This window comes from Pan troglodytes, chromosome 1 (genome assembly GCF_028858775.2).
Source record: "Pan troglodytes isolate AG18354 chromosome 1, NHGRI_mPanTro3-v2.0_pri, whole genome shotgun sequence".
Lineage (NCBI taxonomy): Eukaryota > Metazoa > Chordata > Mammalia > Primates > Hominidae > Pan > Pan troglodytes.
In genome coordinates this window covers 126,943,259-126,965,945 of record NC_072398.2, presented here as the reverse complement: position 1 = coordinate 126,965,945, position 22,687 = coordinate 126,943,259, and the positions used below count along the sequence as shown (strand labels likewise).

The 22,687-nt window shown below is 35.9% G+C and overlaps 1 pseudogene; it reads left to right on the top strand.

The window, feature by feature from the left end:
- LOC107967524 (THAP domain-containing protein 3-like) overlaps window positions 1-22,687 on the top strand; it is a 275,942-nt pseudogene that overhangs the window by 229,274 nt on the left and 23,981 nt on the right.

Sequence of the window (22,687 nt, the reverse complement as noted above, 5' to 3'; positions counted from 1 at the left end):
CTAAAGCTGTAGGAAGGCATCGTGGTATACTGTGATATGCAGAGAATACTGCTCTTACACTGCTGTTTATCTTAAAATGTTTTGGTATAATGTGAATATTTTCCTCCAAGCATTTTGTGTATTTTGACAGTTATTAAAGGAGAATATAAAATTTTAGATTTTTGTCTAAGCTAAGAACAGTGGAAAGTTGCTTTGTTTTACCTTAGAGGAGTTTTCAGTTTATCCTCTTCTTGAGAAACTATGTGTTGCTGTTACTAAATAAATATCTCAGTAAATGTTTTATTTCCTCAAATGATGTGTCTGGATTATTTTAGCAATCAAAAACAATTGTAGAATCTTTGGGATTGAGGTGTTTGAGAACCAGGAGTCTGGGTGGAGGGCAGTTCCTGGATTGGCTAATTCAGCAGCTGAACAGTGTCATCAAAACCTGGGTGCCTTCTGCCTTTCATTACCATTCTGACCAAGTGAGTCTGATGTCTCCCCTTATGGCTTCAAAGTGACCACAAAGTTTCCAGGTGGTGGATGACAAGAGGCTGAAACATATCTTTTTTTTTTTCCTTTTTTATAAGAGGCAGTTTTCACTTGCCCCCATTCACTTGCCCTCATGACCATAGCAATGTGTGTTATCTGTAAAACAATTACTTTTCAAAGGGAATAAAGCTCCTACAATTGGCTCAGACCATGAAGATATTCTCTTGAAATACAAATGACCTCCCCTTGATGAATGGCTGCTCAGAAAAAGGGGAACAATTTCCAGGTTCTGGATAAAGTTGGTGGGGTAAGAGTGTGTAGGGAGTTTGGAAGATAGCTGTTCAGTGGGCAACAGACTGTCACATGTTGTCTTACAAACCCAAGTATTTCCTCTAATTTTCAGGCGGATCAAATTTCAGATCTAGAGAAGAGCATCCTTTTCTGTGGCAGGAACTAGTTTTGCTTTTAAAGTCTCTGCAAGGCCAGGCAAGGTGGTTCACACCTGTAATCCCAGGACTTTGAGAGATTTAAGATGGGAGGGTTGCTTGAGCCCTGGAGTTCAAGACCAGCCTGGGCATCATAGTGAGACCTCCCCTCGTACAAAAAATATAAAAATTAGCCCAGTGTGGTGGCACATGCCAGTAGTCCCAGCTACTTGGGAGGCTTGAACCCAGGAGGCACAGGTTGCAGTGAGCCGAGATCATGCCACTGCATTCCAACCTGGTCTACACAGCCAGACCCTATATCAAAAAAAAAAAAAAAAGTTAATTTAGATGAGAATCATGTGTGCTAAAGAAAATTTAAAAATAAAAACTAAGTCTCTTCACATGTGTGAAGTTATCTAATAGTTTTCAGCTTTGTATATTTTAATTTTTATACAATTTTTTTGTCCCAATCTATAAAGGGTTTTAAAAGATTGTGCAGGTGATGATGGCTTCTGAGGAGACTTTAAAAGTTCCTTTAAATTTGTGATAAAAATGTATTTATTGGCAATCTTTGTCATTGTCATGTTTTTAATTAAATTTTTTAATTAAAAAATGTCCTAACTGAAACAAAAATAAGGACGAGTTAAAGGTATGTGACGTGAATGTTATTCTTAAGGACACATTTTAGTTTGATGACCATTTACTTTATTTTTGGATATTAAGTGTCTGTCTATTAAACTTTGGACACTAAGATGGTAATTCATGGATTTCAAAAGTTTCATAGAGATTTTAAAATTCAGCATTAAGAATATAAATCAGGCTGAGTAGTATGCAATGGGACATATGTCTCCAAAGAGTAGATAAAGACAATGTTGTGTATATATGTTGTGGGCATTTGGGCTGGTTCCACATTTTTGCAATTGCGAATTGTGCTGCTATAAACATTCATGTGCGATATATTTTTCGTTTAAGGACTTCTTTTTCCTCTGGGGAGATACTCAGTAGTGGGATTTCTGGATCAAATGGTAGATATACTTTTAGTTCTTCAAGGAACCTCCACACTGTTTTTCATAGTGGTTGTACTAGTTTACATTGCCTGCAGCAGGGTAAAAGTGTTCCCTTTTCACTACATCATGCCAACATCTATTATTTTCTGATTTCTTGGTTATGTCTATTCTTGCAGGAGTAAGGTGGTATCACACTGTGGTTTTGATATGCATTTCCCTGGTCATTAGAGATGTTGAGCATTTTTTTTCCTATGTTTGTTGGTTGTTTGTATATCTTTTTTGAGAATTGTCTAGTCATGTCCTTAGCCCACTTTTTGATGAGATTTTTTTTCTTGATATGTTTGAGTTCCTTGTAGATTCTGGATATTAGCCATTTGTCAGGTGAAGATTTTCTCCAATTCTGTGGTTTGTTTGTTTACTCTGCTGATTGTATCTATTGCTATGCAGAAGCCTTTTAGCTTAATTAAGTCCCACTTATTTATCTTTGTTTTAGTTGCATTTGCTTTTGGGTTCTTGGTCACAAAATCTTTGCCTAATCCAATGTCTAAAGTTTTTATGGTTTCAGTTCTTAGATTTAAGACTTTGATACATCTTAAGTTGATTTTCATTTAAGGGGAAAGTTGAGGATTCAGTTTCATTTTTTTATATGTGGCTTGCCAGTTACCCTAGCACCATTTGTTGAATAGGGTTTTTTTCCCCCCACTTTATGTTTTGGTTTGGTTTGTAAATGCTCAGTTCACTTTAAGCATTTGGATTTATTTCTGTTCTCTATTCTGTTCCATTGGTCTATGTATCTATTTTTATACCAGTACCACACTGTTTCAGTGACTATGGCCTTATAGTATAGTTTGAAGTTGGGTAATGTGATGCCTCCAGATTTGTTCCTTTTGCTTAGTCTTGCTTTGGCTGTGTGGGTTCCTTTTTGGTTTCATATGAGTTTTAGGGTTTTTTTTTTTTTTTTTTTTTTAGTTATGTGAAGAATGATGGTGGCATTTTGATGGGAATTGCATTGAATTTGTAGATTGCTTTTGGCAGTATGGTCATTTTCACAATATTGATTCTACCCATCCTTGAGTGTAAGATGTGTTTCCATTTGTTTGTATCATCTGTTTCTTTCAGTAGTGTTTTATTGTTTTCCTGGTAGAGGTCTTTCACCTCCTTGGTTAGGCACTACCATAAAAAGGAATAAAATAATGGTGTTTGTAACATCCTGGATAGAATTGGAGACCATTTTTCTAAGTGAAGTAACTCCAGAATGGAAAACTAAACATAATATATTTTCACTCATAAGTAGGAGCTAAGCTATAAGGATGGAAAGGCATAAGAATGATACAATGGTTTGGAGGGACTTGAGGGAAAGCGTGGGATGGAGGTGGGGAATAAAAGACTATACATTGGGTACAGTGTACACTGCTCAGGTGATGGGTGCACCAAAATCTCAGAAATCGCCACTAAATAACTTATTCATGTAACCAAACACCTCCTGTTTCTCAAAACCTATTGACATAAAAAAAAATGCTACGAACACCATTTAGTTGCTGTCAACAAGAAATTCACTTGTTTTTAAAAAATCCAGGGACACGTGTGGTAGCTCCCACCTATAATCCCAGCACTTTGGGCAGCTCATGAAGAGGATGGCTTGAGCCCAGGAGTTTGAGACTGCAGTGAACCATTATATATATATATATACACACACACACATATATATATACACACATACATATATACACATATATATACACATATATACACACACACACACACATATATATATACACACACACACACACACACACAGGCTAACTGCAATTGCAAATTTATACAGGCTAACTGCACATGCAGCTGGAATTAAATCTGTTGTATTGTGTGCCCTCCTTACCCAGCACTTTCATGCAGGTTATAACGAGCATCAAGCACAACTTCGAATTTATATATAAAATTTCTAAACGTATCTGATTGCCTGCAATGAACATGATCTATGTGCTTAAGATACAAAGATGACTAAAACAGGATCCCTGCAGCCTGAAAGGTTCGTATGAGAGAGACAAAATTTGAAATCTTTCTTTTCTTTCTTTCTATGTGTTTGGAGCTGATAAGCAATGAATGAAAAAGGAGATAGAGAAAGGAAAAAAGGACTAACAAAGGGTAATTAATTGCATGCTTGTGGTTACATATTGTTTTCATAAGCAATAAATAAAAGACCCATAATCTTTTTCTCTTCAATCAATTTTGCCGTTAGGAAACTTGTTGGCAAAACTTGAGACATTGCCCAACCCATGGTTAAAGCAAGAGGAGATGAGTAAGGGATAACTTCCAAAACATACATAGTTGATCCTTGAGCAACAAGGGTTTGAACTGTGCAGGCCCAGTTATTTGTGGAGTTTTTCAGCCAAATGCAGATCAAAAATACAGTATTTACAGGATTCAACATCCATATATTTGGAGGGCCAGCCTTTCATGACTGTGTATACCAAAGGACAAGTAGAGTGTACCTCACCTTGACTATCTTTCTTTGCACACTACCCAAGCTAAATAGTTGCAAGAGACGAATTGAAACATGGTTTAAACCACTCCAGACTTAAGTTTCAAATGACTACTGTGGTGCCTTGGGCAATAATTCATGAAGTTTGGAGATTTACAGAATAAATGCAAAAAAACCAGGTAGAAAAGTATGGTCATGATGTTTTGGATCAACATGTGAGACACTCTGTTTCTTAAACCAAAACCAGAAGAATGAATTAGTTAAATTATATAATTTAACTTAGGGGACTAATAACAAATTCTAGCTGGGATATTATTATTTTATACTCTGTACCTATAGATATTAATAATTTGTCTCATTATTTTACTTAGTTTAGATGAAATTTGGAATCTGCTTTGCTGCAACTGAAGAATACAAAATTTAATTTATCAATTTTTTTCTAAAAAGTTCATACAATACCAACTTACTCAATGAGTCCAAAAGGCAGATAAAATAATAACTACCTGCCTATTTATATTTAGCCAAAATTCAGCTCTTTTAAATTTAGAAAATCTTTCACAAAAATTGGAAAATTTATTTTTTAATATTTTAAATTTCTGATTTTATTTCCTCAGTGTTTTTCTTAGTGTGTTTATTGCTGCCACATTAGAAAGAAAGGCTAGAACAGGGTATTTTTTAATGAGATAAAACATTTTATCCATGGAGACTTAAACATTGAACACATAAACACTGAAAATTCATCATTGTTTAGTTTTGGGACAAACCATTCAATATGGCTTTAATTAGCTTTCAAAGTTTCCGATACAAAATAGAGTGGTAGCAGAAAGAAATTGTTTAAAAGAAAAGTACAGACTGTGCTAAAATGCAAAGCCTAATCTTCAAAAAAATGCTATATTCTAAACACAACATAGTGTTGTCTTCATATGGCCTTTGTCTCATTTTGATTTAAAAATGTGTTTCTTCCATTTTCCATAGAATATAAACAGCTTTAGAAATTTGGTTAACTTTGAAAGTTGTAGCCAACAATGCTTTTTCTGCAAGAGTTCAATTTGTTATTTAAAGGAAAAGAGAGCTCATAAAAGTTTCTTTATCACTCATCAAAATCTTTGCTGTGGTGTTTATTCACAAGTTATTGAAAATAGGGTATAAGGATGTGAATCTCAAATGAAAAAACAGTGCTATCAAGAGGACTGTTGGTCATCTCCACATTGGATCTAAGGCGATGTCCATCTCTAAATATCTATGTTGAAAAGGGCAAATAACATTGGGAGCTTTGATTAAGAAAAAAAATGAAACAGGTGCTTGAAGAGTAATTGAAATATGCTTTAGAAAATCATAGGTTTTAGTTTGTAGATTTGTATGAGACTATCTATCTGATTCTCTTGCATTGTTCCTAAGTTTATGAAGAGACAAACATGCCAAAAAACCCAGTTGGACTGGGGAACTTTGTGGCCATAAGGATATTAGGTAGCCAGGTGAATGGGACAGGTTAATACAGGAACACCCTTCAACTAAGATCTGTAGTAATTGAAAACTCAATTATTTAATTCACTTCTGAAAAATGTTTTTTGTGACTATTATGACTTAAGCTTGTCCTCAAGCTATATAACTGTCCTCTGAGACACAGAAAAACTGTATTCCCCTTCTTCCCCTATTCCCTATTGGTTTAGTTATATATCTCAGCAGTCATACTGTCGTATTATAAATTACACATTTTAATATTTCAGTAAAAATTTGACACATTGCACAATTTGAAAGCCTCTGCACTAGCACTATTCAGTCCTGATTTTTAAAAGTCTGATAAATGTTACTATGTATTGGTGAAATTATACTGCAGTGGGCTTACTCCCTTTCATATCAAGTTGTCTATGATCATGACTAAGAAAATTATTGTGTGAATTTTCTATATTGTTATATCTACTTCAAATCTAGGATAAAATCTTACTATGTCATTGGAAGAATATTTCATCTCATTTAAAACACAAGGGACAAAAGATACTGTATTACAATTGGGAAGCAGAAAGTTAAAGCTCCTTCAGTATCATCTGAATTAAAACAGAAAGATAGCTTCAATAATTTAGCATTTTTCGCTATTTTTAAAGCAAAATAAGATCGTGATGCTAGAAAATTATATTTGAAAATCTATTTACATAGCATATGCTAAGCATATATTTTGAGTTATATGAATTTACTTTATTTAGAATTCCTGTTTGGGAATTATTATTAGACTATCAGAGTGTTCAGTTACTTTTGCCCCCCTTGCTAATTGATGAGTCCCATAAATATTGAACCACATGAATTGTACTGATTATAGACTCTGTGCTCAGAATTTGTACTCTTAATGAAGTGATGAGGATCATAAATTTTGGACCACAAATTGTCCAGGAAGACAAAGTTTAGAATATTTATCAACCAATCACATCTTTTAATTTATTTTCTTGTTTTATGAAATGAAATGTGGTTTCTATATGGCTTTAAATGTGATAAATACAGAATGTTTGTTAGTTTGGCCTTCTTTGCTTTTGTAAGCACTAATATTTTGAAAGATGAATAGTACTTGATGCTTCATTTACTTTGATTGTTTTTAATCTCAAGATACTTTGGAAAATTTATTATGCTATAAACCCTGAGTTAGCTACAGCTTTCCTATTCTGATCCAAATAGCAACAATCATCAAAACTTCCATAATTCAGAAACACGGTGTCATGGTTATAACAACAAAACCATTTCTGATGAAACTAATTATTGATTATCCCTAGGGCTTCTGAGATCAAGTATACCTCAGTATAGCTAATTATGCCCTCAGCCCTGCAGTTTTTGCAATGGCAGGTTCAATTTACTTAGTAAAAAAAAGTATTGCCTTGTAAGATTTGCACATGAGTCAGTTAGACAGTCATTAATTAGGTGGCCATGGGAAATGTGGTGTTACCCAGTTGGGAAATGGTCTGCTCCAATGACTAATGTATATTAATGCCAGCATTAATGACCTTTGAGTCCTTCCCCATGTATCTACAGGAAAACAAATTAAAGAACCATTCAAGGAAACATAGATTTTGCTGAACTGCTATATTTTCCAGGAGAAAGATTAAAATTGTTCATTAAGTGTACTAAAACTACAAGTTTTCAGAGTAACATAAACAGATATCTTTAACTGAATAAAACTAAATGCTAGAAATGCCATAAGAAATTTTCATAGTGTTATATTTTAAATATTTTTAGAGCAAGTTTTTTTTGCTAATAACCTTAAAATTATTAAAAACAGAATGATAGCATTTCCCAGTTTTAAACAAATTATATAAATAGTATTAAGGAGCTTACCGAAATAAAACATCTAATTTCTTATGGGTTAATTGGAAAATTAGAGAATGTTTACTTTTCTTCTTGGAGCAAATAATAATTAAACTAACAGAATTATGCCATGTCCTTATTTGTGAAACTTATCCCAAATTGCTAATATACTTTGTTGAATAAATTGTAATCTCTATGTTACCACTACTAATTTAAATTAGCGTGGAAGTAGCATTACCTCACTTTCAAGAAAAATCTATGTATTTAGTAAGCTTTATACAAAGATTTTTTTCAAGAAAAACCTCTGTATTAGTAAATCTATGTATTTAGTTTTGATTATGTAGTTTGGTTAAAAGAATCATATAAAAAAAGAGTTAGAAGGAAACACATCTAGATAAAAATTTGGCAGCCCGAAATACAGTGAAAATTGACTTAAAAAAATCCACCCTGTGTGTCTCGCAATCTGTGTTAGTCCCTTCTTACATTGCTATAAAAAATACTGGAGACTGGGTAATTTATAAAGAAAAGACATTTAATTGGCTCACGGTTCTGCAGGCTGTACAGGAGGTGTAATGCTAGCATCTGTTTAACTTCTGGGGAGGCCTCAGGAAACTTACAATCATGGTGGAAGACAAAGCAGGAGCAGACACATCACATGGCCAGAATGGAAGCAAAAGAATGAAGTGGGGAGGTGCTACACACTTTTAAACTACCAGCTCTCACGAGAATTCACTCACTATTGCAAGAACAGTCCCAAGGGGATGGTGCTAAACAGTTCATGAGAAATAACCCGCATGATCCAATCAACTTCCAGCAGGCCCCACCTTCTTCAACATTGGGGATTACATTTCAATGTGAGATTTGGGCAGGGACACACATCAGGATCTTTATTCCTATTTCTTTGTGGGATGTAAAAGAAATAATTTTCATATATGTGATCCAGCAATCTTATATAAATCTAATATATGTTATACCCTCACATGGGTAAAAAAAATTAGAAAATTTAGAGCACAATATATGATTGAGTCAGTATTAATGTCCCATGAAAATCATTTATGCTGAATGGACAGAAAATCGAGACACAATCTCCCTGCATAAAGCAAGGTCTACCTAATTGGTCTGAAAGATTGTTCCTAACATCATTCATAATTTCTTTAAGATTTTATTTTTTCCTCATAGATTCCAAATCTATCAGATTTATAGCAACCCTGATAAATTTTGCATCAATGTTTCCTGAAGTATGCTCTATTGAATGCTAGTTCCAAGAATAAGTGATGGAAGAAAATGATGTATTCAAATAAGTTTGAGAAACATTTACTGTAAAATAATCAAACAAATTTATGTACAGAAGGGCTTATTCAGGCCTATGCAGATGTGTATTGAGAATAATCAACAAGGAGATATGTTGGATAGTCTATCACAAAATGATTTGGCCCTGTAACTTTGGCAGAGCCAAAGCCAAAGCCAACACAATCTACAGCTAAAATGTACCTGACATATACTTGAGTCATTCAGGCCTGTGAGACAGCAAGGGTGTGAAGAGGATAGTAGTTGAGACCACTGATGTCATGAGCGAAAACCACATAGGGCGTTCAGGTCATTGCAATGACTTTGGCTTTTACTCTGTAAGCAAGGAAATGCATTTGGAAGTTTTGAACAGAACAATGTGATGAGCTGACATATTTTAGTAGAAATTTAGTGATTGCTGTATCGAGAATACTATGGGATAGAAAAGAGTAACAACATGGACATAAAAACGTGGTAGTCTAGGTGAGAGCTGTTGATGAATCAAGCCTAGGTAGTAGCAGGGGAATAAATAAGGGATAGTTAAATCATGAATAGATTTTTATCATTCAGAAACTATCATTCCATTTTACACTTTAATTAGCTGACTGGTTATATGTTTTAAATTATTTTTATTAATTTCAGTGGAGATTACAATATACATCTTTAGTTTATTAAAGTCTACTATTAATTAGCAGTGTTGTCACTTCTCAGACTTAGAACAAGGACTTAGAACTATTTAATTCCATATATTACCTCCTATTATTTGTCTAATGTATTTATGTATTTTATTTTACATATATTTTAAACTTTCAAAACATTATTATTGTTTTAATCAATGTTCTTTTTTTTTTTTTTTTTTGACACAGTTTCACTCTGTCTCCCAGGCTGCAGTGCAGTGGCTGGATCTTGGTGCACTGCAACTTCCGCTTCTGGGGTTCAAGCCATTCTTTAGCCTCAGCCTCCTGAGTAGCTGGGATTACAGATGCCTGACACCACGCCCAGTGAATTTTTGTATTATCAGTAGAAACAGGGTTTTGCCATATCGGCCAAGCTGGTCTCGAACTCCTGACTTTAAGTGATCTGCCCGCCTTAGCCTCCCAAAGTGTTGGGATACAGGCGTGAGCCACCGTGCCCAGGCAATGTTACTTCTTATTTGTGTCTTCTTTCCAGTACTCTTCCTCCCTTCCTGCATTGCCATATTTTCACCTGGGATAATATTCGTTTTGTTTAAGAATTCCCTTAGATATTTCTATTAAGTCTGTTGTCAGAATACTCTTTTGAGTTTTTTAGATCTACAAATATCTTTACATAGTTATCATTTTTGAGGAATAATTTTCAAGAAATTTAGAATCTAAGTTGTCAGGTATTTTCTTTCAGGACTCACTCTACTTTCTTTGGATTTCCATTGTTTCTATTAAACAACCTCTAGTTTTACTCTTCTTATTAAGCAGTATTATTCCTTGATTTTTCTTTGGCTGCTTTTAATTTTTAACTTTGTCGTTTTTAGCAGTTTTACTGATATATCCAGGAGTGGAAATCTCTTTATATCCATTTCTTGTTTTTATAGAGCTTTCTTAATTTATAGTTTTATCTTTTTATGAAGTTTTGTCAATTGTGACAATTCCTAGTTTCTTTTCTAATATTGCTCCTGCCTTTCTCTTATCCCCTTCAAAGACTGAAATTACACATACATATGTTACAACATTTGCCCTTATCCCACATATTACTTGTTTCTCATACTTCTTTTTCTTACTGTGTTTCACATTACATATTTATACTGAACTAAAGACCAGTTTACAAATGCTAAATTTTACTGTGTCATATGTATGGATAAATCTATTTTTTTTAGTTGTTTACTGCAATTATTTTATTTTTTGTTCCAGAATATTGCATTTTATTTTTCAGTACAGTTTTTATTCTCTGGTGAGTTTCTCTATCCTGTCATCTATTTTATTGAAGATAAAGTCACAATCATAATCATTTTAAAATCTAATTGTGATAATTCAAATACTCGAATCACTGGAAAACCTAGTTGATTCATCTGGATTTTGTCATTTGTTTCTGTTTTTTGGTTGGTTCGTTGTCATTTTTCTTCTGTGTGTTTGTATGTGTATGTTTCATGCCTGGGAAGTTTTTACTACATGCTAGACATTGTGGCGGAAAAATTTAGATTTACCATAATGTTATCTTCCTCCAGAAATAACATAATTTCTGTTGGTTTGTTTGTTTCTGTTACACAGTTAGAGAAAAGCAGATCATCTTCATCCAGTCAGGATTTAATATGACTGGAGACTGGATTTCAGACATCCTGGGATTTGTCTGTTTTCAATGTGACTTTCCTTTTAGAGGACTTTAGGATTCGCAAATAAAAATCAGTGGTGTTTCCAAATGTCTCTTATTGGTAGGCCTTAAACACATTTTTGCTTCCCTTCCTTAAACTGATGAAATTCCCCCAAATTCTGAACTGCTGTTTTCTGTTTGTTCCTTCAGCCCCTTGAAAGAGATGTAGACCTGAGCCATCCATGTAAATGGAGGATTAATATTCTAGGTAAAGCCAAAGCCAGTGCCAAGACAGTAAAGCTTAAGTGTGCCTGGATTCTATCTAACTATATTTTGTACCCAATAAACCATTCCTCTTTATTACCCACTTTCCACTACACTTCCCAGCTTCTGGTAACCACCATTTTATTTACTACCTCCATGAGATCAAGTGTTTTAGCTCCCATATATGAATGAATACTTGCAACATTTCTTTTTCTGTGCCTTTTATTTATTTGTTTGTTTATTTATTTATTATTATACTTTAAGTTCTAGGGTACATGTGCACAACCTGCAGGTTTGTTACATATGTATACATGTGCCACGTTGGTGTGCTGAACCCATTAACTCATCATTTAACGTTAGGTATATCTCCTACTGCTATCCCTCCCGCCTCTCCCCACCCCACGACAGGCCTTAGTGTATGATGTTCCACACCCTGTGTCCAAGTGTTTTCATTGTTCAATTCCCACCTATGAGTAAGAATATGCGGTGTTTGGTTTTCTGTCCTTATGAGAGTTTGCTGAGAATGATGGTTTCCAGCTTCATCCATGTCCCTACAAAAGACATGAACTCATCCTTTTTTATGGCTGCATAGTATTCCATGGTATATATGTGCCACATTTTCTTAATCCAGTCTATCACTGATGGATATTTGGGTTGGTTCCATGTCTTTGCTATAGTGAATAGTGCCTCAATAAACATACGTGTGCATGTCTTTTTAGTAGCATGATTTATAATCCTTCAGATATATAGCCAGTAATGGGATCGCTAGGTCAAATGGTATTTCCAGTTCTAGATCCTTGAGGAATTGCCACACTGTCTTCCACAATGGTTGAACTAGTTTACACCCCCACCAACAGTGTAAAAGTGTTCTTATTTCTCCACATCCTCTCCAGCATCTGCTGTTTCCTGACTTTTTAATGATCACCATTCTAACTGGTATGAGATGGTATCTCGTTGTGGTTTTGATTTGCATTTCTTTGATGGCTAGTGATGATGAGCATTTTTTTCATGTGACTGTTGACTGCATAAATGTCTTCTTTTGAGAAGTGTCTGTTCATATCCTTCGCCCACTTTTTTGATTTTTTTTTAATTTTTTTCTAGTAAATTTGTTTAAGTTATTTGTAGATTCTGAATATTAGCCCTTTGTTAGATGGGTAGATTGCAAAAATTTTCTCCCATTCTGTAGGTTGCCTGTTCACTCTACCAACAGAGGTAGTTTCTTTTGCTGTGCAGAAACTCTTTAGTTTAATTAGATCCCATTTGTCAATTTTGGCTTTTGTTGCCATTACTTTTGGTGTTTTAGTCATGAAATCCTTGCCCATGCCTATGTCCTGAATGGTAATGCCTAGGTCTTCTTCCAGGGTTTTTTATAGTTTTAGGTCAAACATTTAAGACTTTAATTCATCTTGAATCAATTTTTGTATTAGGTGTAAGGAAGGGATCCAGTTTCAGCTTTCTACATATGGCTAGCCAGTTTTCCCAGCACCATTTAGTAAATAGGGAATCCTTTCCCCATTTCTTGTTTTTGTCAGGTTTGCCAAAGATCAGATGGTTGTTGATGTGTGGTATTATTTCTGAGGGCTCTGTTCTTTTCCACTAGTTTATATCTCTGTTTTGGTACCAGTACACCATGCTGTTTTGGTTACTTTAGCCTTGTAGTGTAGTTTGAAGTAAGGTAGCATGATGCCTCCAGCTTTGTTCTTTTTGCTTAGGATTGTCTTGGCAATGCAGGCTATTTTTTGGTTCCATATGAACTTTAAAGTAGTTTTTTTCCAGTTCTGTGAAGAAAGTCATCTGTAGCTTGAAAGGGATGGAATTGAATCTATAAATTACCTTGGGCAGTATGGCCATTTTCACAGTATTAATTCTTCCTATCCATGAGCATAGAATGTTCTTCCATTTGTTTGTGTCCTGTTTTATTTTGTTGAGCAGTGGTTTGTAGTTCTCCTTGAAGAGGTCCTTCACATCCCTTTTAAGTTGGATTCCTAGGTATTTTCTTCTCTTTGAAGCAATTGTGAATGGGAGTTCACTCATGGTTTGCTCTCTGTTTGTCTGTTATTGCTGTATAGGAATGCTTTTGATTTTTGCACATTGATTTTGTATCCTGAGAGTTTGCTGAATTTGCTTATCAGCTTAAGGAGATTTTGGGCTGAGACAATGGGGTTTTCTAAATATACAATCATATCATCTGCAAACAGGGACAATTTGACTTCCTTTTTTCCTAATTGAATACCTTTTATTTCTTTCTCCTGCCTGATTGCCCTGGCCAGAACTTCCAACACTATGTTGAATAGGAGTGGTGAGAGAGGGCATCCCTGTCTTGTGCCAGTTTTCAAAGGGAATTCTTCCAGTTTTTTCCCATTCAGTATGATGTTGGCTGTGGGTTTTTCATAAATAGCTCTTATTATTTTCGGATACATTCCATCAATACCTCGTTTATTGAGAGTTTTTAGCATGAAGGGCTGTTGAATTTTGTCAAAGATCTTCTCTGCATCTATTGAGATAATCATGTGGTTTTTGTCTTTGGTTCTGTTTATATGATGGATTACGTTTATTGATTTACGTATGTTGAACCAGCCTTGCATCCCAGGGATGAAGCCAACGTGATTGTGGTGGATAAGCTTTTTGATGTGCTGTTGGATTCAGTTTGCCAGTATTTTACTGAGGATTTTCACATTGATGTTCATCAGGGATATTGGTCTAAAATTCTCTTTTTTTTGCTGTGTCTCTGTCAGGGTTTGGTATCAGAATGATGCTGTCCTCATAAAATGAGTTAGGGAGGATTCTCTCTTTTTCTGTTGATTAGAATCGTTTCAGAAGGAATGGTACCAGCTGCTCTTTGTACCTCTAGTAGAATTCATCTGTGAATCTATCTGGTCCTGGGCTTTTCTTGGTTGGTAGGCTATTAATTATTGCCTCAATTTCAGAGCCTGTTATTGGTCTATTCAGGGATTCAACTTCTTCCTGGTTTAGTCTTGGGAGGGTGCATGTGTCCAAGAATTCATCCATTTCTTCTACATTTTCTAGTTTATTTGCATAGAGGTGTTTACATTATTCTCTGATGGTAGTTTGTATTCCTGTGGGATTGGTGGTGATATCCCCTTTATCATTTTTTGTTGCATCTATTTGATTCTTCTCTCTTTTTTTCTTTATTAGTCTTGCTAGGGGTCTATCTATTTTGTTGATCTTTTCAAAAAACCAGCTCCCAGATTAATTGATTTTTTTTAAAGTGTTTTTTTGTCTCTATCTCCTTCAGTTCTGCTCTGATCTTAGTTGTTTTTTGCCTTCTGCTAGCTTTTGAATGTGTTTGCTCTTGCTTCTCTAGTTCTTTTAAATATGATGTTAGGTTGTTGATTTTAGATCTTTCCTACTTTCTTTTGTGGGAATTTAGTGCTATAAATTTCCCTCTACACACTGCTTTAAATGTGTCTCAGAGATTCTGGTACTTTGTGTCTTTGTTCTCATTGGTTTCAAAGAACATCTTTATTTCTACCTTCATTTTGTTATTTACCCAGTAGTCATTCAGGAGCAGGTTGTTCAGTTTCCATGTAGTTGTGGGTTTGAGTAAGTTTCTTAATCTTGAGTTCCAATTTGATTACATTGTGGTCTGAGAGACAGTTTGTTATAATTTCTGTTCTTTTACATTTGCTGAGGAGTGCTTTGCTTCCAACTATGTGGTCAATTTTGGAATAAGTGCAATGTGGTGCTGAAAAGAATGTATGTTCTGTTGATTTGGGGTGGAGAGTTCTGTAGATGTCTATTAGGTCCGCTTGGTGCAGAGCTGAGTTCAGTTCCTGGATATCCTTGTTAACTTTCTGTCTTGTTGATCTGTCTAATATGGACATTGGGGTGTTAAAATTTCCCATTATTATTGTGTGGGAGTCTAAGTCTCTTTGTAGGTCTCTAAGGACTTGCTTTATGAATCTGGGTGCTCCTGTATTGGGTGCATATATATTTAGCATAGTTAGCTCTTCTTGTTGAATTGATCCCTTTACCATTATGTAATGGCCTTCTTTGTCTCTTTTGATCTTTGTTGGTTTAAAGTCTGTTTTATCAGAGACTAGTATTGCCAGCCCTGCCTTTTGTTTTGTTTTGTTTTCCATTTGGTTGGTAGATCTTCCTCCAACCCTTTATTTTGAGCCTATGTATGTCTCTGCATGTGAGATGCATCTCCTGAATACAGCACACTGATGGGTCTTGACTCTTTATCCAATTTGCCTGTCTGTGTCTTTTAATGGGGGCATTTAGCCCATTTACATTTATGGTTAATATTATTATATGTGAATTTGATTCTGTTGTTATGATGTTAGCTGGTTATTTTGCTCGGTAGTTGATGCAGTTTCTTCCTTGCATTGATAGTCTTTACAATTTGGCATATTTTTGCAGTGGCTGGTACTGGTTTTTCCTTTCCATGTTCAGTGCTTCCTTCAGGAGCTCTTGTAAGGCAGGCCTAGTGGTGACAAAATGTCTCACCACTTTTTTGTCTGTAGAGGATTTTATTTCTCCTTCACGTATGAAGCTTAGTTTGGCTGGATATGAAATTCTGGGTTGAAAATTATTTTCTTTAAGAATGTTGAATATTGGCCCCCACTCTCTTCTGGCTTGTAGAGCTTCTGCCAAGAGATCAGCTGTTAGTCTGATGGGCTTTCCTTTGTGCATAACCTGTCCTTTCTCTCTTGCTGCCCTTAACATTTTTTCCTTCATTTCAACCTTGGTGAATCTGACAATTATGTGTCTTGGGGTTGCTCTTCCCAAGGAGTATCTTTGTGGTGTTCTCTGTATTTCCTGAATTTGAATGTTGGCCTGCCTTGCTAGGTTGGGGAAGTTCTCTTGAATAACATCCTGAAGAGTGTTTTCCAGCTTGGTGCCATTCTCCCCGTCACTTTCTTTCTTTTTTTTTTTTGAGATGGAGTCTCGCTCTGTCGCCCAGAGACTGGAGTGCAGTGGCACAATCTCGGCTCACTGCAAGCTCCGCCTCCCAGATTCACGCCATTCTCCTGCCTCAGCCTCCCAAGTAGCTGGGACTACAGGCGCCCACCACCACGCCTGGCTATTTTTTTTGTATTTTTAGTAGAGATGGGGTTATAGCGTGTTATCCAGGATGGTCTCGATCTCCTGACCTCGTGATCTGCCCACCTTGGCCTCCCAAAGTGCTGGGATTACAGGCCTGAGCCACTGCACCCGGCCTCCCTATCACTTTCAAGTACACCAATCAAATGTAGATTTGGTCTTTTCACATTGTCCCATATTTATTGGAGGCTTTGTTCATTTCTTTTTACTCTTTTTTCTCTAAACTTCTCTTCTCCCTTCATTTCATTCATTTGATTTTCAATCACTGATACCCTTTCTTCCACTTGTTCGAATTGGCTACTGAAGCTTGTGCCTGCATCACATCGTTCTCGTGCCATGGTTTTTAGCTTCATCAGGTCATTTAAGGTCTTCTCTACACTGTTTATTCTAGTTTGCCATTTGTCCAATCTTTTTTCAAGGTTTTTAGCTTCCTTGCAATTGGTTCAAACTTCCTCCTTTAGCTCAGAGAAGTTTGTTATTACCAGTCTTCTGAAGCCTACTTCTGTCAACTCATCAAAGTCATTCTCTGTCCGGCTTTGTTCCATTGCCGGCAGGGAGCTGCAATCCTTTGGAGGAGAAGAGACACTCAGATTTTTAGAATTTTTAGCTTTTCTGCTCTGTTTTCTCCCCATCTTTGTGGTTTTGCCTACCTTTGGTCTTTGATGATGGTGACCTACAGATGGGGTTTTGGTGTGGATGTCCTTTTTGTTGATGTTGATGCTATTTCTTTCTGTTTGTTAGTTTTCCTTCTAACAGTCAGGACCTTCAGCTGCAGGTCTGTTGGAGTTTGCTGGAGGTCCACTCCAGACCCTGTTTGACTGGGTATCACCAGCGGAGGCTACAGAACAGCAAATATTGCAGAACAGCAAATGTGGCTGCCTGATCCTTCCTCTGGAAGCTTCGTCTCAGAGGGGCACCCAGCTGTATGAGGTGTCAGTCAGCCCCTAAGGGGAGGTGCCTCCCAGTTAGGTTACTCAGAGGTCAGGGACCCACTTGAGGAGGCAGTCTGTCCATTCTCAGATCTCAAACTCCATGCTGGGAGAACCACTGCTCTCTTCAAAGCTGGCAGACAGGGATGTTTAAGTCTGCAGAAGTTTCTGCTGACTTTTGTTCAGCCATGCCCTGCCCCCAGAGGTGGAGTTTACAGAGGCAGGCAGGCCTCACTGAGCTGTGGTGGGCTCCACCCAGTTCGAGCTTCCTGGCCACTTTGTCTATCTAGTTAAGCCTCAGCAATGGTGGACAGCCCTGCCTCAGCCTCATTGCCACCTCGCAGTTAGATCTTGGACTGCTGTGCTAGCAGTGAGCAAGGCTCCCTGGATGTGGGACCCACTGAGCCAGATGGAAGATATAATCTCCTGGTATGCCATTTACTAAGACTGTTGGAAAAGTGCAGTATTAGGGTGGAAGTGTCCTGATTTTCCAGGTACCATCTGTCATGGCTTCCCTTAGCTAAGAAAGGGAATTCCCTGACCCCTTGTGCTTCCCAGGTTAGGAGATGCCCCGCCCTGCTTCAGCTCACATTCTGTGGGCTACACCCACTGTCCAACCAATCTCAGTGGGATGAACCTGGTACCTCAGTTGGAAATGCAGAAATCATATGTCTTCTGTGTCGCTCACGCTGGGAGCTGCAGACTGGAGCTGTTCCTATTCGGCCATCTTGAAACCACCCCAGCCTGTCTTATTTCATTTAACATAATGTCCTCCATTTCCATACCGCAAATGACAGGATTTTATTCTTTCTGATGGCTAGATAATATTTCATTATATATATACACATACCACATTTTCTTTATCCGTTAATTCATTGATGAACACTTAGGTTGATTTTATATCTTGGCTATTGTGAATAGTGATGCAGTAAACATGACAGTACAGATATCTCTCCAATATCCTAATTTTCTTTCTTTTACATATATGACTAGTGGAATTGCCCAATCCTAAGGTAGTTCTATTCATAGTTTTTTGAGGGACATCAATACTGTTTTCCATGTTCGCTGTACCAATTAGCATTCCCAACAAAAATGTCTGAGTGTTCCTCTTTTTTTGCATTCTCACCATCATTTGTTAGTTTCTGTCCTTTTGATTGTAGCCATTTTAACTGGGGTGGAGTGATAATGTCAATATAGTTTTGAATTGTGTTTCCCAGATGATTAGTGATGGTAAGCATATTTTCATATGCCCACTGGCCATTTGTTTGTCATCTTTTGAGAAATGTCTATTCAGATGTTTTGCTCATCAATATTTAATTAGAATTTAGATAGATAGAAAGGCAGATAGATGATAGATAGATAGATACATTGCTGTTGAGTTGAGTTTCCTATTCTGTTATTCATCTCTTGTCAGTTGAATACTTTGCAAATATTATCTACTATTTTGGGTTTTGTAGATGTCCTTTTCTCTTGTTTGATTGTTTCTTTTGCTATGCAGAAGTTGTTTAGTGTGGTGTGATTCCACTTGTCCATTTTGATTTGTTTTCCCATGCTTTCGAGGTCTTACTCAAGAAATCTTTCTCAAACTAATGTCTTAAAACAATTCCTGAATGTTTATTTCTAGTATTTTTGAAGGTTACACATCTTAAATTTAAGACTTTAATCCACTTTGATTTGATTTTTGTATATGGTAAGAAATAGGAGTCTGGTGATCTAGGGTGGTAAAATAGGGCAATTGTGGTTGTCAATAATTTACTATAAATTTCAAAATAAGTAGAAGAGTAGATATGGAATATTCCCAAGACAACAAAATAATCATTATTGTGAATATCCCAAGTACCCAAATCTGATAATTACATAGTGTATGCTTGTATGAAAATATCACATGTACCTAAAAGATATGTGCAATTATTATGTATCTATTAAATTAAAAACACAAAAGTAAAGTATGCATGACTTGTACATGTGCCAGTCAGGACTATAAGGCAAGAGAATGTAAAAAAGATTAGTAGATAAGACCATTGTGGCAATGAATGAAGATCACAGAGGAACTGCAAATTGGCTTTTTTATGTTTACAAACTTTCAGATTCCTCAAGATAAATAATGCAATATCATGTTTCCTTTTTTGGGGGATCTTAGCTTCTCCCTCAGATTCCAGCTGACTTAGTTTGCTCTGATGCCTACTTGTGTATGTTTGTTTGTGTGGACATTCTGTTTTTTTATTACGTTTTTAGTTGTTATTATTGGAAGCCATCATCTATTAAGTTGTTATTATTGGAAAGGTTATTTTATGATATAAGCTACTTTTTCATAGTTGGGAGAAGCCAGTTTGGGGAATATTTAGAATGTAAATCCAACAAGGCTTGATATTGGTTTGGAGATAGAGTGTCAGAAACTAAAGGAATCAAAGATGATTTTAAGATTTTTGGCTTCAGCCACTTAAAGAATAGATTTACCATTAAGTGAGATGGGGGAAAACAGCAGATGCTGAAAGTTTTGAGAAGAGAATTTATTATATAAATTCCAAATCAATACTGGGAACTTGAAAAGAGACATAAATAGAAGAGTCATTAACCTATACAAATATTTTAAAACATGTGGCTAGTCAAAGATCAGATGGGTATAGATGTGTGGCATTATTTCTGAGGCCTCGGTTCTGTTTCATTGTCCTATTTGTCTATTTTGGTACCAGTACCATGATGTTTTGATTACTGTAGCCTTGTAGTATAGTTTGAAGTCAGGTAGCATGATGACTCCAGCTTTGTTCTTTTTGATAAGGATTGTCTTGGCTATATGGGCTCTTTTTGGTTCCATATGAAATTTAAAGTAGTTTTTGTCTAATTCTGTGAAGAAAGTCAATGTTAGCTTGATGGGGATAGTATTTAATCTACAAATTACTTTGAGCAGTATGGCCATTTTCGTGATATTAATTCTTCCTATCCATGAGCATGGAATGTTTTTCCATTTGTTTTTGTCCTCTCTTATTTCCTTGCTCAGTGGTTTGTAGTTCTCCTTGAAGAGGTCCTTCACATCTCTTGTAAGTTGTATTCCTAGTTATTTTATTCTCTTTGTGCCAATTGTGAATGGGAGTTAACTCATGATAAATACAAGCAATGGGGAAAGGATTCCCTATTTAATAAATGGTGTTGGGAAAACTGGCTAGCCATATGTAGAAAACTGAAACTGGACCCCTCCTTACACTTTATAAAAAATTAACTCAAGATCAATTAAAGACTCAAACATAAGACCTAAAACCATAAAAACTCTAGAAGAAAACCTAGGCAATATCATTCAGGACATAGGCATGGGCAAAGACTTCACAACTAAAACACCAAAAACAATGGCAACAAAAGCCAAAATTGACAAATGAGATCTAATTAAACTAAAGAGCTTCTGCACAGCAAAAGTAACCATCATCAGAGTGAACAGGCAACCTACAGAATGGGAGAAATTTTTTTGCAATCTATCCATCTGACAAAGGGCTGATATCCAGAATCTACAAGGAACTTAAACAAATTTACAAGAAAAAAACAACCCATCGAAAAGTGGGTAGAGGGTATGAATAGATACTTCGCAAAAAAGACATTTATGCAGCCAAAAACCTTATGAAAAAAAGCTCATCATCACTGGTCATTACAGAAATACAAATCAAAACCACAATGAGATATCATCTCACACCAGTTAGAATGTTGATCATTAAAACGTCAGGAAACAACAGATGCTGAAGAGGATGTGGGGAAATAGTAACGCTCTTACACTGTTGGTGGGAGTGTAAATTAGTTCAGTCATTGTGGAAGACAGTGTGGCAATTCCTCAAGGATCTAGAATCAGAAATGCATTTGACCCAGCAATCCCATTACTGGGTATATACCTACAGGATTATAAATCATTCTACTATAAAGACACATGCACACGTATGTTTATTGCAGCACTATTCACAATAGCAAAAGCTTGGACTCAACCCAAATACTTATCAATGATAGACTGGATAAAGAAAATGTAGCTCATATACACCATGGAATACTATGCAGCCATTAAAAAGGATGAGTCCGTGTGTTTTGCAGGGACATGGATGAAGCTGGAAACAACCATTCTCAGCAAACTAACACAGGAACAGAAAACGAAGTACCACATGTTCTCACTCATAAGTGGGAACTGAACAATGAGGATGCATGGACATAGGGAGGGGAATATCTCACACTGGGGCTTGTCATGGGGTGGGGGCTGAGGGAGGGATAGCATTAGGAGAAATACCTAATGTAGATGACAGGTTGATGGGTGCAGCAAACCACCACGGAACGTATATATCTATGTAACAAACCTGTATGTTCTGCACATGTATCTCAGAACTTAAAGCATAATAAATAAATAAATAAATAAATAAATAAATAAAACGTGGCTAGAACAGATCACAAATGATGTAAGGATAAATAGGGAAGGGAAGAGGAACACAGGCTGAATTCTGGGGCACCCCAATATTTATAGGTTAAGGAGTAAAGATCATGAGAATGAGCACCAAAATGAGGAGAAGATAAATAGAATGTGGTGTCTAAGACACCAAATGCGAAAATATTTCAAGAAGAGAATGAATAGGATTAAGGATTAATGAGCAGAATTAAGTGCTCTTTCTAGGTAACAATGATGAAAACTTTGTCATTGATTTAGAAACATAAAGAATATTGATGACCTTGACAAAAGCAGTTTCAAGGGGAAAAAAACTTTATTTGAAGTGGGTTTTAAAAAGAAAGACAAATTATTTGGAGACAATAAATATAGATGATCTGCTAGGAATTTTGCCTCAATAAGAAATGAAAGTAATCTAAGCTATGACAAACAAATACAGATGGACCAGAAATAAAAATAATGATAAAGTCGTATGTGGGCCAAAGGGGAACAGTTTGCTTTTTAAATAGGAGAAATAAAAACATGTATTGAAGCTAATAATAGTGTAGGAAAAAGATAATGTTAGACAAGAGAGAACTGCTGAAATAATTCCTTATGGAGCTTTTTACAGACATACTGTTTACTTATTTAATGCTCAAATGAGGTCTTAGTATCATTATTATTTTCTAATTAATAATGATATTATTATTTATTATTACTATTACTTCAATTTTATATATGGGAAAAGAGAACTTTTAGTAATTTATTCAAATTCTACAGGTTCATTTGGAAACTACATT